Consider the following 17,258-nt stretch of genomic DNA (forward strand, 5'->3'; position numbering starts at 1 on the left):
ACCGACCGATACCCAGCCCGATCGAGCAGTGATCTAGCCCTTCCAGGTAACTCTCAGTTACATCCTGGGCATGACATGCTGTGGTATGGAATACATTTTTGGCTAGTTTCGGTCAGGTGTCCAGCCTCTTCTTCCTTCCAGCTTCCCCTCCTCCCTGGCAGAGCCTGAGACTCAGAAAGTCCTTGGTCAGGCTAAACATTTGAGCAACAACTAAAAAAATCGGTGTTATCAGCGCTGTTCCCAGGCTGAAAGTCAAAAAACACAGCACTGCACCAGTGAGAAAAGGAGCACTAAGGAGAAAAAATGGCTGCTACTGCTGAACCCAGGACACCTGCCCAAGAGCCTCAGCCTATTTCTTGGGAGTGTCTGACCTATACTGCTTTTGCAGGGTGTGACAAATGATGTGAAGACAGCTGCTAGCAATGTCTTGGTGGCTCTGGCACTCTCTCCCACTTTGTCATGTTGGAGCTCCAGAGCCACCTGAAGGCCACAGGGAAGGCCCCTGATGAGACTATGCTCCTCACCATGGGTAAAATGGCCCTCAGCTATGGTACAGCACTCTGAGGCTCCTTTGAGTAGGAGCTTGTTCAGGAAGTAGGGATCCTCCCCCTCCCTAACTGCTCTGCATACAACCAGGAGGGCTATGGGGTTTCTGGGCCTCCCTGGTCTGTGCCAGGGCCAGCCAGCAGATCTGTCTTACCAGCCCAATCCCAGCTGCCAAAGGGTAGGACCATATCCCCACCCCTGGTTCAGCCAGACCTCAGGCAGACTGGTAAGAGCTGAGCAGGACACCCAGGGCTTTGGCCCGTGCCTGGGCAGTTCTGAGACCTCCTGCAGGGTTCTTGGCCATGGAGAGCTCCACACTGCAGGGCCATAGGCACTGCCACTGCCATTGCAGCGGCCTCCAAATGGCCGTTCCTCATAGGTACCTCTGCTGATGATGTTGGTGGAGATGCCACCCAGGACTTGTGGGCCTGTGTGTACACCCCATGGGCACCTTCAGCAAAGCTGCCTTGTGAACGGAGGGACCTGTAGGGACAGCACACACTCCATGCTTAAATGGTGATGGAAAATCAGCAAAACACAGACAGTGCATAGGGGTGGGCCTGGCTGGAGGAGCTTTCTGTGGCGTTCTCATGCTCTGGCCCTCCACAGCACACGCTGCCCATTGGATAATGGCCCTGGGCCTCACATCCCTTCTGGCAAGGGGACACGCCATTTGTCAGTCCCTTCGGTGAGCATTTGCAGTGGGGCACCTGGGGGATGAAAGCTGGGCATGGTCGAGCCTCCCGCTGACTTGCCGAGGCTCTTCCCTCTGGCCAGATCTTCCTCTACCTGGGAGATCTGTTTTTGCTGCTTTGCTCTGAGGCTCAGAGAGGCTCTGCTTTGGGAGCAGGGCAAAGGAAAGGGCTTCTGGGTGCTTGTCCACATCTGTGGGGCTGGGCGTCCTGCCTCCAGAGCCAGCACTGGACAGCACAGGAGCACTGGTGAGTCATGACTGAACCTCATCAGTCAGGAGCTGGGAGTAACGGGGCTTTTGTCAACTCTGTCTTACAGGCAGTAGGAGGCCTTTTTGCCTGGGAAACCCAGGAGGATGGAGCTTTTTGAGCCCTGTGCGTGGACATTGTGAGCTCTCTGGATGTCTCTCTGAGAGGGATGACCAAAGTAAGTTGCTCTCCTCCCTGCTGATGTGGCTACTTTGTGCCTTCAGGACACTGCTCCTCATGCTTCCCCATGCCCTGAACCTTTCCCGAAACTCAAGAGGGCTGCTGAAGCACACATGGCTCATGGAGATGCGGACCTTCCTTTTCTCCTCCTGTGCGCTGCTTGGTAATGCTGATGTGGGGCATGGCCAGGTTCTTTTTGCAGCTCCTGTGGCATAGGCCGCTGCAGTTTGTGGTGCCAGCCCACTACAGCAGCATGCTGATCCCGCTCTCACAGTGTCTCCAAACCTTGGTTGCGAGAAAGGAGAGAGCAGGGTTCAGGGAAGAAGAGGAGGAGCCTGATGCCATGGACTCCCGGGAGCAAGGTGGGAGCCCCAGTGCATGCTTCTGAGTTAGGGCAGGTGTTGGGCCAGTCCATGTCTCCCTGCAGCCTGCCAGCCCTGAGCAGGAGCAGCGAAAATGAAAGGGCAGAGCTGGGCTCTGCTGCCAAGTGTGAGGGTTCTGCCCTGCATTGCCCTTTGCCTGGCACAGCAGGCTGGCACTCTTGCTGGCAGCAGTCTCTTGGTGAGCCAGAGTTTGTTCCTGGCCATGCTGGAGCTGCTTCATCTCATGCTGGGCAGCCCTGGGAGCCCTCAGGCCAGCGCTGTGGCAGTGCAGCTGCTCTCGGGCCGTTGCAGGAGCATCAGAGGGCTGGGCACAGCAGGGGCTCGTTGGCTCACCCAGCCTTTCTTCCTCCCCACAGCCCAGCTGCCAGCTCCCCAGGCTCTGCTGGCTTGACTGGTGGTGAATAGCGGGGCCATGGGGCATGAGCTTTCTGGCCAGGGGTGGTGGGAGAGCCCAAGGCAGAGATGCCATTGAGGCCAGTGCCCAGGGGTTCCCCAAGGAGGAGGCAGCAAGCCTGAGCCTGCCTGAGCCCATTGGGGATTGCTCTCCTTTCTCGGGGCTGACAGTGCCCTGGCTGATGCCATTGACTGCCTGCTGCTGGCCAAGTGGTGCTGAGCTCTCTCCTGAGCTCCCTTCCTCCCTCCTGTGGCTGGGAGGCAGGAGCAAAACTTCTCCCCTACCCTCTCCTAGGTGATAGCAGCAGCTCCTCACATGAGCAGCGATTGTGCAGTCGCTGCCTTGCAGCTGCTTCAGGCCCTCCAGGGCAGGATCCACAGGGCCCTTGGGGCAGTGTGGGTGACCAAGATCCCCCTCCTGCTGCAGTACCTGGCAGGTAAGGTGTGGGTGGGAAGGGAGAGGCTTGAGGGGAGGGAGCAGGGCCAGGAAATGCAGCTTCCCAGCATGATGGAGGGGAATCATCCCCTGTATCCTAGCACTTGCCAGGAGCAGCCATTACCCAGCGTCTATTGGGCCCAGGGCATGAATGGGGCCAGAAAGGTCCCCATGCTTGGCAGGTCTTGGTGGCACCCTCGTGTCCTGGCTGGGGTGGCCTTTGGGACAGGGTGCTCCTAGAGGAGGTGAAAGCCTGGGCTTTGGAGGAGTGAGTCCCCAGGCTAGGCCAGGCTTGCAGCAATGTCCTTGGCAGTAGCCTGGGAGAAGGGCTACAAATGTGTAGAAAGCAGGGGCTCATGAAGGAGGAAGCATGGGTTGCTTGGGGCATGCTGTGACTTGGTGGTGGGAGTTGTTTTGGGAGCTGCAGGCAAGCAGTGAGGATCAGCTGCATTCAGGGCATCCTTGCCCAGCTCACATCAGTCACTGACGCGTGCCCCGGGATCCCTCCTGTGTCTTTGGCCTCACAAGGGCTTTGACGTAGGTGCCTGTTGGCCCTTTCTGGCCTGATGATCTGGGGCTTTGGGAAATTCAGACTTCAGAGGAGACGGCAGACAGGCAGGATGCAGACAGCAGGCTCATCTGTGGTGTGAGCTTAAATAGCAGTGAGAGGTTTTGCTTCCTCTTGTTTTTTAGGAAATAAGGAGAGCTCTCTGGGCTCTGCAGAGTGGGAACACTGTGTGCTTAAGGTACAGCACCCTTGCGGGTTGTCACATAGAGAGGGTAGGAAGAGGGAGCAAAGGCATGGGAAGAAGCTCAGTGTACAAACCAGGAAGTGGGGGCACCTCCTGAGCACCCTGTGCCTCCCCCCACACTAGATTCCTGCCCACTCAGAGGAGCTGCTGCCCCGCACACGTGTCGTGGGTGGTGGCTAATGTCCTCTCACGCTGTGCCACGTGCCTTAGCACTGCCTCCTCCTTCTTGTGTGGCACACCAGGAGGTTTCACCCTTGCCAGAGATAATGGGAGAAGAGGGAAGCTGGTAAAAAGAGTATGGGTTGGTTGGGTGGTTGTTTGGTTGGGTGGTTGTTTGGTTGGCGCCAGAGGCTGACTTTCCTCACAGCTTTTCCCTAGCAGCATCGCTGGACATGCAAGTGTGGAAAGGGCTCTGGCCAAAGGCAGAGGAGCACTCACTGACTTCCCCTCGTGTTCCCCTCAGTTCCTGCAAGTGTCACTGGAGCCCATCGAGGACAAGGCCTGGACTGTGGACCTGAGCCAGGAGCTGAGCCAGCAGCTGGGCAGCTCTGTCCCTGGCTCCTGGGAGAAGGTGTGTGTCCTCTCCTGGGCTGGGGCTGGGGCTGGGGCTCTGCCCACAAGGGCAGTTTCCACTGCTTCCCCTTCCTTTGCCCCCAGCAGGCACATTTTCCCCAGGGCTGGCCAAGCTACAGCCTGGCTACAGCCTGGCACTGTGGCTGGACTCAGCTGGGTCCACGTGCAGCCATCCCTCTGCTGACAGGTCGGGCCATGGCCGCATCTTGGGCTCAGCCTCATCTCTTTCAGCTGTTCCTGTACAAGGTTCTTGGCACAGTGCTGGCAGCTTGTCAGAACATCTAGCACATCCAAGGGCAGGTGTGAACTTCCTGCAGGCAAACGACTCTGTGTCTGAGCCCCAGGTGAGGTGATGCTTCTGTCCTGAGCATCCCCTGCCTGCTCCTGAGGGAGAGGGAGGGCTGCTCCAGACCTCCTGGTTTTCCCCCTTGCTGCCTTTTATCCCTTGTTGCAACCTCCTGTCTGACTGTTGTCACTGGCCACAACTGAGTGCCTGGTCTGGATCCGACTCCATGTTTCTTTGGGGTTGCAGGCAATAATTTCTGTAGTGTCGCATGCTGCCGAGAGCCCCTTCCGTCTGGTCCTGGACATGCTGACTATATATTCTGACAATTTCATCAGACTCTATTTCGGTCAGACTTTTATGGGCTCGAAGGTAAAGGATCCATAGGTGAGGGCTTTGCTGTTTGACTCTCTTTTTCTTTGGCCTTATTTCCATTTTTACACCTGCAGGAGCCAGCCTATGGCAGCTGCCTTTAGCTCAGCAGTCTCCTAAAAGCTACCCAATGGAGCCCTGCATTCCAGAGGGGATGTCAAGGCAGGGCCCTGCCAAGTGAGCATTGCAGCCTGGCCTGGGGAGGGCCAGCAGTGTTGATACTGCTGTCTGTACCTCATTCCCATGCCCATGCAAGAAGCCAAACTGTAGGATGGAACAGCTCCCAGCCCCAGAGCTCACACACAGCTCAAGGAGCGCCTTGGGGAGCTGCTTGGAGCTGCCCAGGGAAACAAGGAGTTGGGGAGGCTGTGGGGCAGGGCCTGCCACAGGAGCCCACACGAATCCTGGGGCCAGTGTCTTGGGGAATCTCTGTCAACACAGGCACAACAGCAGCAGAGGATGGAGATAGCGCAGCCCCTTTTGCTGCTCTCATCCGTACCTACAGTGTGATTGCTCAGCATGCCCCCAAGGAGCAGCTGCCCTCCCTTGTGTATAAAGAAACCCTGGGGGACATCCTGCGGCTCTCCAGAGCTACACAGAGGGTAGGAGCATGGGGTGCATGGGGCAGGGATGCCTGGGTGCCCCAGCAGTTCCAACCCCTTGGGGCTGGGGTGTACCGAGATGGACAAAGGTATCTTTGTAAAGCTCTCCCAAGGAAGGGTTTGTCCTCCCCACCCAGGTCCAACCTCGCTGTGGGCTCCACCTGCCCACACTCTTCTACCTCGCAGTCCTATAAGAGTTCAAGGGGTCCTTTGCTTTCCTTTGCTTCACTCAGGGCATGCAGCTCAAGCTTGCCCTGGTGCAGAGCATCACTGAGGTCTGCTGTGCCATCCAGGCTGTGGGCAACTGTGGCACCTTTAAACTCTCCTCAAAGTAGTAGGCGATGTGGACCCTGCTGGTGAGTGACTGTAGCTGAGGCAGTCAGACAAGGAACTTTTGGGCTCCTGTGCAATCAGCCTGGTTTCCCCAGAGCCCCAGATGGTCTCCTGGCTTCATGTGAGCTCCTGTAGCCGTGTCTCGAGATGGTGCTGGTGCTGGGTGGCTGTGGCTGAGGAGTAGTGTCCCTCCCACAGTGTCCTTGGGGATCCGTGGGGGTGACGGGGCAGTCTCTACCCAGGCCTGGCACAAGACTCTGTCCCCAGGGAAAGTGGAAGAGTTGTCCCATGTCCCTGTCCACTGTCAATGCTGCAATTGTCTCTCTGGGCCTTGCAGGACTGGATAAAGAGGGAGCTCTAGGACTCTGTGCTCTGTGGAGTGTTTCAGGCTCTGGAGAAGTTGAGGTGACGTCTGCTCCCCAGGCTCTGGGGGCTCCCTGTGTGCCACATCTCAGGTGAAGCGGCAGCCCCCATGGCCTTGAGCACAGGGCCAGGAGCTGTGGCTGTGGCTGAGAAGTGGGAGGGTGTTCCCCATGTCAGGTATCTCCCAGAGGAAGGAAGCCCAAGGGGTTCCTTAACCTGGGAGTGGGACTTTGCCTGCTCCTGGAGATAAGGAAGGCATTCTGAAGCTGAAGGCAGTGTTTGCTGGCATGGGTTGGGCTTGCTGGATTTGGGATCCTCCACTGATAGGAACCCAGCTGTGGTTTAAGCTGCTCTGGACAGGCCAGTAAATTCCCTTTCTGTTTTTCTTTTCCCTCTATCCAGCAAGCTGAGGCTACCTCTGAGCAGGGAAGAAAATCAAAACCTGCTGGCAGTGTGCAGCCCCCAGTCCTGTCCCCCTCCACATCTGTACCCCCTTCAATGTCCCAGGTGGGACAACTCCTGTGGTCAGGCAACCGGCTTGGATGACATCCGCAATATTTCAGAGGCTGCTTTACCCCTTGCTCCCTGCCCTGAGCATGGAGGGACAGGCAGACACAATCCAGGCAGTCTCCAAAGTCATCCCTGCCCGGGGGTGACTTCCTGCAGAGGACAAGAGAAGAAACCAGTTTGCTGCCCAGAGCAAACAGGCCAGGGAGGAGACATCTGGGCTGCAGGCCCACAGTGTGCTGCAAAGAGTTGCGTTTGAAGCCTTTTCTCTTCAGGCAGAAGAGTCTGCCTGTGCTGAGGAAGTTGTTGGGAGGTTTACTGCCTCCGAGAGGTGATGGTGGCCTGTGTGGGAGTAGGGGATGCAGCTGCTGGGAGAAGAGGCTGCTGAAACACCAAAGCCTCAGCAAAGAGTTCAAGGAGAAAGCGGGCTCAGGAAGGCAGGATTTGTCAGCTGTTTCCTGGGCTTGGGAATTCCTATGATGCTGACTTCAGGAGGGCCCTGTGTTTCCCTGTGGCATTCCCTGCCACTGCTTGCCTCCCCCTGTACAGGATCCTTGGCCAGAGATTGGGTTTCTGTAGCTATGACTCCTGTTTTCTTCTGGTGTTTGTTCCAGACAACACTGTGCCAGTGATACTGGAGGCTCATGAGATCAGGTGGCTTTGTGAGGAGCTGGACAGCCCAGACCCTGACAATCTGGTGAAAAGCAGTATCAAAATAACAAAGGTAACTGGCCCCAAAAAAGCCCAGCTTCTGGTCTCCTGCATATCCTCCTGCTCTCCTCCCAAGTCTCTTGCTGTCCAGAGCAGCTCTTGCTTGCAAGCAAAAGACATTTCAGGGGAGACACTTCTGAATGGGTTAGCTGCATCAGATGTGAACAGCAGTGTCAGCAGAGAGGGAGGGTCAGGGGATTTCCCCCAACACAACTTCCAAACTGTCGATCAAGTTGCCTTTCTGAACTGGTGGAGCAGAGCTGTGACGCAGTCTCTCCCATTCCTGACTTCTCTCCAGGCTGTTTGCAAATGCATCCCTTCAGCACAGGCTGTGGATTTCCTGAGAGCCATCTTGGACAGCCCACTGCATGTCACCACAGCCCCAGAGATGTCAATGTCATGAAAATGGGTGTTTGTTTTCCTGAAGGAACGTGGAAAGGACATACTCGGAGAGGTAAAAAGAGATCTTTTTTCCATTGGTATTTTCTCCTGTTGGCTGTTGCACTACACCCTTTGTGGTGTAAGGCTTTGAGCTGGAGCTGGACTGTGTGTCAAGGGAGCAGGCATTGCTTACGTTTTGAATGTCTGTGTCTGGGCCCTGCAGGACGGGGTAACGGATGCGCTGAGCCCTCCTTTCTCCTCTTGTTCTATTCAGGTGCCAGAATTCCTGAGCACCCTGTACACCTACAGGCAGAGGGCTTCCACAGGTATTTTGTGCCATCTGTCATTGTGAAGCTGTGTTCAGCTGTCTTCTTCAAGCCGCTCACCTTACGGACAGGTATGTGCACTACCCACTTTCTCACTGTTGTCAGAGACCCTGCAGCTTACTTGCATGAGGAGGCATTCAGTGGAGATGCAGGTCTGTCTTTTCTGCCTGACCAGTCTGGAGGGCTGCAGAACAGCATGCTTGTGTCTCAGATGTGAGTGGGGCGTTGTGAGCCCCATCACAGCTGAGGAGGTCTGAGGACACTGCAGGACATGGGCTCAGGGGTGAATGTCTCTTCCCTTGCAGCAGCATGATGGAGCTGTGGAGGAGCCTGGGGAGAAGCACCTGTGGGATCAAGATCCTGAGGTGCTTAGTGGAGAAACTAAACAGAGCAGGAAACAACTGCCCAGGGTCTGGCTTTTCCATTTGTGAGCAGCACAGCCGGGAGACTGCTCTGGGGACTCTGGCGATACGTGCAACAGCAGAAACCTTCTGTGAGTTTGCATCTGCTCTCTGTCCTGCTTCGGTATGAGGGAGTCAGGTGCCCTTGATGGGTGTTCCTGGAGACTCCCAGAGCACTGTGCTGGCTGGCCTCAAGGAGAGTGGGGAGCCAGGAGAGGGTTGTGTTTCTAAGCTGTCCTGGGTTTAGCAGTAGCAGTCAATTTTTCTCCTTCTTGGTAGCTGGTGCAGCGCTCTGTTTTGACTTTCAGCCTGGGAACAGTGCTGATAACACCGATGTTTTTAGTTGTTGCTAAGTGATGTTTACCCTGACCAAGGACTTTGTGAGCCTCATGCTCTGCCAGGGAGGAGGGGAAGCCAGGAGGAAGCAGAGACAGGACACCTGACTCAAGCTAGCCAAAGAGGTATTCCATACCACAGCACGTCATGCCCAGGGGGGTAACTGGGAGTTACCCGGAAGGACACGGGGTCTTCTGGGTCAGGCTCGTTTTTTCGGCGGGTGGTATCATATTCTCTTCCCTTGTTATTTTCTCTTATCATTGCTGTCGGTGGTGGTAGCAGTGGTGATTTGTGTTGTACATTGGTTGCTGGACTGTTCTTGTCTCAACCCGTGGGAGTTGCACTCTTTCGATTCTCCTCCCCATCCCTCCAGGAGAGGGGGGAAGTGTGGGGGGGAAAGGAAAGAAAGAGGGAGGAAAAGGGGGGAGAGGGAGTGAACGAGCTGTCTGGCTGGGTCTAAACCACGACATGAGCCACAAAGCTGTTGCAGAAGTGACCATTGCAGACAGTAACCCCCCAGCCCCAGCCAGGCAGGGTAACCAGGCTGGTGGAAAAGGCCTTGCCTGAACAAGTGGCTCTTGGTCATGTTTCTCTGCAGATCACCCATGCCATCTCCAAGGTGGTGTTTGTCATGAGCAGCACTGAGCAGCTCAGGCAACTGCTTCCCCACATCCTCCCCAGCCTCCTGAGGTGGGCCAGTGAAACAGTGGGTGAGGAGAGGCTGCCTTCTGCCATGAGCAGCTGGAGACAACTTTTGCTTGAGGGCCAGGTGCTTGAGCAGAAGCCGTGCAGGTAAGGAGCCAGGGGAGCAGACCTGAGGGGTTGGCTTCAGTTCCCCTTGCCAAGGCACCTGTCTCTGTGGGGCTGAGGGAGTGCTTTGCCTGCCTTGCTTGCCTAGGTTGGTGTGTAGCATGGAGGCAGTCCAGGGGCATGGGTTTTCTTTGGCTTCAGTGGGTTTGGTGCATCAAGAAAAGGCCAGTGTCATCAGATGCAGCCTTGAGGGCTATGAGCATTATTTCAGGGTTATTTAGCTCTGCTAAAGAGAAGTTCTTCCCTCATGTGCTGTGATTTGAGATTTTCTGGGTCTGCAGTGGTGTTGCTGTTATTTTGATTTGGGATGTTTTGGGTTTCTGTTTATTTAGCATTTTGTTTCTTTTGCCAGGACTATCCTTTTAGCTCTAGAAAAATGCATGGAAGAGAAGTGGATGCACCTGCTCATGCATCAGGCAGTATGGGATTGCCTGCAAGACCCTCTGACTCACCCTGAGGGGGTGTCTCTCCTGACCAGGTAAGAGCCCTAGGGATGCATCTGGCCAACTCCTGCAGGGCTGTGCTCAAGGAGATGGCTGCTGGAACCCTTCCTGCATGCCTGTCTGCCTGGGTGCAAGTGAATTTGGTGGGACCTGGCCTGTGGCCTTCCTGGGTAAATGTGTATCTCTCACTTGTTATCACTTGCATGTCCTGCTCCAGGCTGGGTTTGTCTATCCCACTCTGGTGCAGAACCTCTTGCCATGGCTGGAGAGACCATGAAGAGACCCCAGAGCAGGGATCTCCCCGTGGGATCCTGGGGCTTTGTCGTGGCCATCTTCTTATTGCCTTCAGTCACTTTAGTTTATTCTTTATTTGTGTCATACTGCCCTTTGTCTTTCCCACTGTTATTCTTCAGCACATATTACAAAGTTTGGGTGGGTTTTTTGGTCACTATAATGTGTGTATATTTTTCAGACATTAGGAAGGGCCACTATTTTTAAACTCTAGCAACCATTCAAAGAAAATATACTACTTATACCTATAGCCTTTTATTGTTCATGTCCTTAGATATTCATGGCTACAGCAGTAGGACTATGGAGCATTTTAAAACTCTTGTTACTAATGTGAAACACTATTTTAGGCCACTGTGAAAGACTGAGAACAAAGCAGAGCTCTAGGTCATGGCTCTTATCTGTTAGAAAAAATATTTAACTTAATTTCCCTCAAAGTTTGTTATGCAAAATAAAAATAGCACCACTTCTCTGCCAGGAATTTACTTTGCTGGAGAGCAAACGTGGATATCACCAAAAAGCTCAAAAGCAAGGGATTCTTCTAGAGTGCTGCAGCTGCACACGTCTGTAGGAGTTTTGTCCTTGGATGTTTGAGATACAATTCTGCAGTGTGAAATAGAGAGATCAAAGCAAGACAGAGACAAAGCTGATGAAAATACAGCATTTGAAAGCTCTACTTAGGGGACTTCCTAATATTTGTCTGTGTGTGTCTCTCTCTGTCCTTTGTTATTGCTGTTGATGAAAATAGTGATGTCTGTTGAGGTAAATCCATACAAGCAGCTTCACATCCCTGGAGTGAAAGGGGCTTCTATTCCTTACATAGCCTCGGGAGAAGTTGAAATACAATTCTGAATCCTAAGTCTTTGAGCAATTATTTGAATTGTTCTCAATATCATGCAGCACTTTCATGGCTAACTTGAAAAACTGTTCTATTATCACCCCAGGAAGTAGCCTGGAAGGGAAATGCTACTCTATAATAAATAAGACCCTGTCTGGCATGGCTGTACTAAGATGAAGAAAAAAAAAAAATCACCATACAGTTCAGCAGTACTTAAAAGAAGCAAAATGATTCCAATCTGAGCAAAATGTCATGGTTGTTCCCAGAAGTGTCACAACACGGGAACATGGGAGTACAAGCTAAAGCTCTGCTGAAAATGGTTATGTCTCTCAATAGCTTTAGTCAGCTGTGCCAGGAAAAACAAAGGCATTTCTTGCTGTGCTGCAGAAATGTATATTGGGCAGAAATAAAGGAATAAAATTAGGAAGTCACACTGACATAATAATGCAATGCAAATTTCATTTGCTTCAGTAAAAGCATAACGAATTCTCTCTATCCTACAGTAATTTCAGTTATTCTTTTAATGTCATTAATTCAGGATTCTTCAATTGAAGTTGCAGTAGTTTGAAAGGTGGAAATTGCATCATCACTGCATAATAATGTGAAGAATATTAAATTAAGCTTTGTCAATAAAAGTGTCTTCAGTTTCAAAAAAATATTTCAATTAATGGCATAGAATAGCTAAATATTTTACTGGAAAAAGGAAAAATAAGGTTTTGAGAAGAACATTTTCATGAAATGTGGGTGCTGAGTTGTTATTTTCAGAACTGCAGTAATTTTGATTACTGAAATTTAGAACCTTTGGGGGATCTTACCTGTTTACAGTTCTGTAGAACAATTAACACTTGGAAACTATTACTTAAAAGGGAGGAGGTACAGAATAGTGCTAATAAGTTAAATTGAATAAATCTACAAATGAAATGTTAAAATGACAAGAAGTCATGTTGAAAGGAGCCAAAGGAAGTTTGCCAGGAGACTTTAGTTAGTCTGATTCCCCAGGGATGTGTCATGCATTTGTTCTGGTTTAATGTTGATGCATCAGTTGATACACTAATTAGATGTAAAGTTAGTGCCTTTGAGAGGTAAGGTACTGTGGGGAAGTTTGCAGGTGACACAGTGTTAAAAGTATTGTCGGTACGCAAGAGAAATGGGGTATTTTCCAGAAAGAGCCAGGTGACCAGGGTGATTGCAGCAATAAAAATTTGATGAAATATAATCGTGAAGGCATAAGGTTAAATAACTAGTAATGTATAAGCAGAATTTCTCCCCATGGAGCTCATGGGGCTACATATCATGGGAGCTCATTAGTCAAAGCTTATTAAGGATCAGAAAGATCTACATCTACTAGTTGCTCATTCAGTGATTAGGAGCTGCTCCTATCGTGTTGCCATTAAAAGGTAAAGGCAACTCTAGAATACTTTTGACAAGCTGTTTCCACGAGATCTAGTAATGCTAGTGGATAACTCACTGGTTCGTCTGGAATACCATGTGTGCCATTCTGTGGTCCTGCGTATTAAAAAAAAAGAATTAGGCTTAAATGGGAGTAAAGGAGGAGACTCGAATAACGAAGAAAAAGAAGGGAGAGCTGGCTTTGCTGACCTTAGCAAAATAAACACTGAAAAAGAACGTCATCTCTTGATGTGACATCTGTTGAATGCATTGAGAAACAAGTACCAAAGAACCTTTGAAGGTAGAAAAACAAGTTACAAAAGAAAAATATGTATAAATTAATGGCATTGCATTTTAGGTTTAAAAATCATGATAGTAGAGTTCTGGATTATCATTCTAACAAAAAATTAAGAAGTAGCACATTTTTAACGTGAAACTCTGGTAGTTTACGAAGCATTTAGAAGTGGCAGCAGCATGGTTCGCCTGATGGAAACTGAAGGTGTGTCTATTATAACACTTTAGTTGGAATCAGAAGTGTACTTGTGCACTGGGCTCCCCATCATCCCCACGGCCATGCTTTGTTTCACAGTGGAGTGGTCTCACACTGAACAGTTTCCTCTCAGATGAAGCTGAACTGGCAGATGCAGTCCAGCATCACACATGGTGCTGCAGCTGCTAATGGCTTCTCAGTTGACAGAACCATGCTAGAGCTGCTGGGAAATAAAACCCTGGGAAGTTTATATGCTGTAGATGTCAGGCTCTTAGCACAACTCTTTCACTGTCTCTGGCTGCTGCTCTTCCTGTAACCTGCCTGAAAAGGAAAAATGCTGAATCTGATTCAATTTCTGTTAGATTTCTTGCTCAGGGCTTGGAAGTCTAAAATGAAATCCTTCTTAATGCCAGAGGAAGGCATTTTGTATTTACTTATATAAAGTTAGTGGTTACTGGCATTTGAAAAGCAGGAGAAGGACTGAAGTTTGTAATGCTTTCTAGGAAGAACCATCTTTATATATATAATTATGTGTTTATACGCACACTGCACATACAGATATATATTTGCATGCTGTCTTGCAGAGTGGAGTCCTGTGTGACACTGCAAATGTCATAAAAGAATGGATCACTAATATTGTCTTATTTGTAACTTTTTACTTCAGTTACAATGCTTATTGCATGCCAGTGTACTCATTTGCTCCATTAGGAGGTCACAATTAATAAGTCTTGGTCCCCAACTAGCTTATTGAATTCCAGAATAAAATAATTTGCCTGATGTTGTAAGATAGTAAGAGCAAAATTCAAGAGCCCATGACTAGCCAGCGACACAGTGTTCCACAGAGATTAAGAAAATCACCTTACACATGTACAAGGTGAATGACTGCTGTTTAGACAGTACCTGGTCACATTATTTGCACTTAAACCTTGTTGCCTTAATTCTCAAAGATACTCCCAGTAACTATAAAAACAGTTGTTTATTTAGCTAGTTAAGTGCAAGTAAAAGAGGCACACACTGTCAGCACCTCTTTTAAAAACATCTGAGTTGTATTCTGGAGTACACATATGTCTCATCTGTGCACCTGGTCTGTAAGGCTGCTACTGATCCACTAGAATGCTGGGCACCTGCAAAATATGAGTTGTCTGCGAGAGGCAGATATATATGTCCAATAAAACTTCACTCTTCCAAAACTTAACTGCCATGTAATGTTTATTCAGGCATTCAAAAAATGAGGAGCACTGTGCAGGCATTCCCTACTCTTAGGTAGGTGCTGTTAGCAGTGGGCTGGTGTGACAGACTTGAAACAGGGGTTCCCAGAGCATAGGGAGACCAAATGTGGGGTTCTGCTTTGGACCAAACCATCAAAGAGCTTCTATTCCTCCAGCTGCCCTGCTGAGCTTTCTTTCTGCAAAGTCCTTGGGTTGACTGGCTCCACAGATCAGGAGATGAGCCAGGTCTCATCTTTGTTACCATTGAACAAGCAGCTTCTTACAAACTGAGGCCTTGTAAGATAATGTAGCTGAATACACAATTGCTTTTGGTGGCCAAAAATGTTTCTGATGAGGTTTTATTCAATATAGGTGAACATGTAAATCGAAGTGCCCAGGCAGCTAGGCAATTTATCCACTGAAATGTCTATAATTCCTTCTAAGAACAGCCTTGTGTTTCTGTCAACAATTGATTTTAAGCATTATTTCTGTCTTGAAGAGAAATGATCAGACTCCACCCTTCTGCTGGGAAGAAGTCAGTAACACAGGCAACCACAAAGACTTTCATTTTTAGTAAAAGTTTGACGGCTTATTCAAATACTGTTCAATTGTGTTGTGGTTTGGTAGGTTTTTTTTTCAGTCAAGAGCCCATAGCATTTGCTTCCTCACTTCCAGCTCTCACGTGTTAAATATGCTCTGGGTTTGCTGGAATATGGATAGTGATCCGTCGTGCTGTTTCTAATTGATTATTTTGTTTCTATTTTACATTTTTTAAGTAGGCGACTTAGGGAATTAATTTAACAAGGAGAGATTAAAACAGCATTTAAATTGTATCGCTCATTTTCTCTTTGTGTTTGGTACTTATGTTCATCAGCAAGGCACTGCCATTTATAGTAATTAAAAAAAAAAAGCCATCGCTGGCAACTTATTTTTGAAGTTGCTGCCTCCGAGACTGTAGGTAATCTTAGACCAGACAGGGTAAGCCTTTTCTGTCATACAAGGTTGTCAGGGTAGCCCTGTTTTGGTCAACAGCAAATCTCTACACTGATAAGAGTCACTGTGCAGTAAAGTCTAAGTCTCTTTGTGAAAGAGAAAAGTCTGGGAGGCTTTTAGAGATCTGCAAAGATAGTGAAACCTTTACTCAGTGTGTGAGTGCATCTCAGCTGGATGTCCTGTGATAGGGAAATCATTTGCTAAGGATTTCTGAGTATCACAGTACTAATGCTAGGGGACTGCATTCAGTCCCCCAGATATTTCCAGTATTAATTGTAATGAAAGGTATTCAGCTGTCAGAGCTCCCAGAGTGTTCATGTCAAAACCTGACAGGCTTGGGGACTGTGGCTTGCATCACAGTACCAAGGCAATCTCTAGGTTAATAATGAAGGTTGCTGTAGGAAGGTCATTAACAGATTTCAAGAATTGGTAGTCAGTAGCATTTCCTTTCTTTTTTCACCTTCAGACACGTTGTAGAATGGCAATTTTCTCTCTCTTATATGGGTGTGAGAGGGCACTATTATAAGGAGACATTCTGTTGTATAGAGGAACCTTTAAAGAAGGTGGCTTGATACAACCATATGACAGCGCCAACACTGACTTTTCCTAGAATTTCACCTCATAGCCAGGTTATGTTCACAGGAATAGTGAAAGGGGCTAATTGAGTAGTTTTGAATCTCTGAAGAGCGTTCTAGAAGTCATTGGCTGAATATAGATGTTCATTCATGCATCCTCTGTGATTCAGTCACAGCAGGGCTCGGAAATTTGCGTATTTAGTAGATGCTTCTAGTTTTTAAAGAACCATTCACCTCTTTATCAAATTAGTATTCTGTACTCATACACTACTTTTTGGTTCTGTTAGAGCAATTTTGAGGCTAATAAGTGCTTTGAATTGATGGTTTGATAAGAACTATGTGTTTACTCCTGAGAATATGCAGTGTGGTAAACGCTCATTACAACAAAAAGAAAAGATTTTATTTTTGATTGAAGGCTGTTCTTATGAATGCAAGTAGACCAGTCAAATTCATCCCTCAGCTAGCTTTGACTTAACAATGGTATGACAGTTGTATAGATGCATAGTGCCAGGATTCCTCTTGGTGATTGTTAACTCAGGGGTCTAATGCTTACCTTACCTATACTGATGTTCATAGTTGCTGAAGTATGTAAATGAATGTAGAGAAGTGCTAAAGATCATAGGTTATCCTTTATTTCCTGAATACCTGATTAAGCCTTTTTTACATACTTTGATCAAAGAAGTAAAAAACATCAGTCATAAAATCAGTAGTACCTCTCAGCAGTACAGACATCTCATGTTATCAGAGATCTGAACATGTTTTCTCCTTGTACAGTTCAAGAAAGGTTTGAGCCAGTAAACCACCTCAGAACCAGTCTTTATTTGCTTTAGGAGCTCCACAATTCTTTATTTTTCTTTGTGGGTTCTGCAAAATCAGTTGAAATGCACTAATTTTAGATTATCTAAAACTGCATCTAAAAAGCAGTATGTACCATGTTGTTATGATTATGCAGACAGTTTCTGAGAATAATTAAAACCAAACACAGGTGTTTCAAATGCTCCCCAAGAGCATTTTAGTAACTGCTAAGATTTACTGAAATAATAAGAAATTAATCTTTTCATATCTGTATTTCTAGCATAATCTTGAAAAAAAATGTCTTTATCCAACATAAAATAAAGCTATGTCAATACAATGTCTGTGGGAGACAGGCCAGAATTCTTATATACTCTTTGTTCCTTGATAGCCTCCCCCCAAGCCTAGTCCCTGTGCAAACATACAAGACAGCATCCCTAACATGGTAAGCTTTAAGTGTAAATGAGGAATATGATAAAGCATTTCCAGCTTGTGCATGCACCAAGCTGGTTATGGAGAGGTGTATTAACCTCAACTTGTGCATGCAGAAAGGAGACATCTCCAGATGAAAAGTTTAACAAAGAGGCACAGAGAGGGGAAGGGAAGCAAGAAA

At 48.8% G+C, this 17,258-nt stretch overlaps 1 long non-coding RNA gene across 1 annotated transcript; it reads left to right on the top strand.

Annotated features, from left to right (window-relative positions):
* The first annotated feature begins 6,623 nt into the window (after positions 1-6,623).
* LOC134173456 (uncharacterized) lies at positions 6,624-8,073 on the top strand. Its single transcript, XR_009968263.1, has 3 exons — positions 6,624-7,388; positions 7,674-7,829; positions 8,031-8,073. It is a non-coding gene; the product is annotated as an uncharacterized LOC134173456 (long non-coding RNA).
* Positions 8,074-17,258: the final 9,185 nt, after the last annotated feature.

The sequence above is a fragment of the Pezoporus occidentalis genome, unplaced genomic scaffold, assembly GCF_034315485.1.
Source record: "Pezoporus occidentalis ecotype Australia unplaced genomic scaffold, CSIRO_AGI_Poc_V1 ctg53, whole genome shotgun sequence".
NCBI classification, from domain to species: Eukaryota; Metazoa; Chordata; class Aves; order Psittaciformes; family Psittacidae; genus Pezoporus; species Pezoporus occidentalis.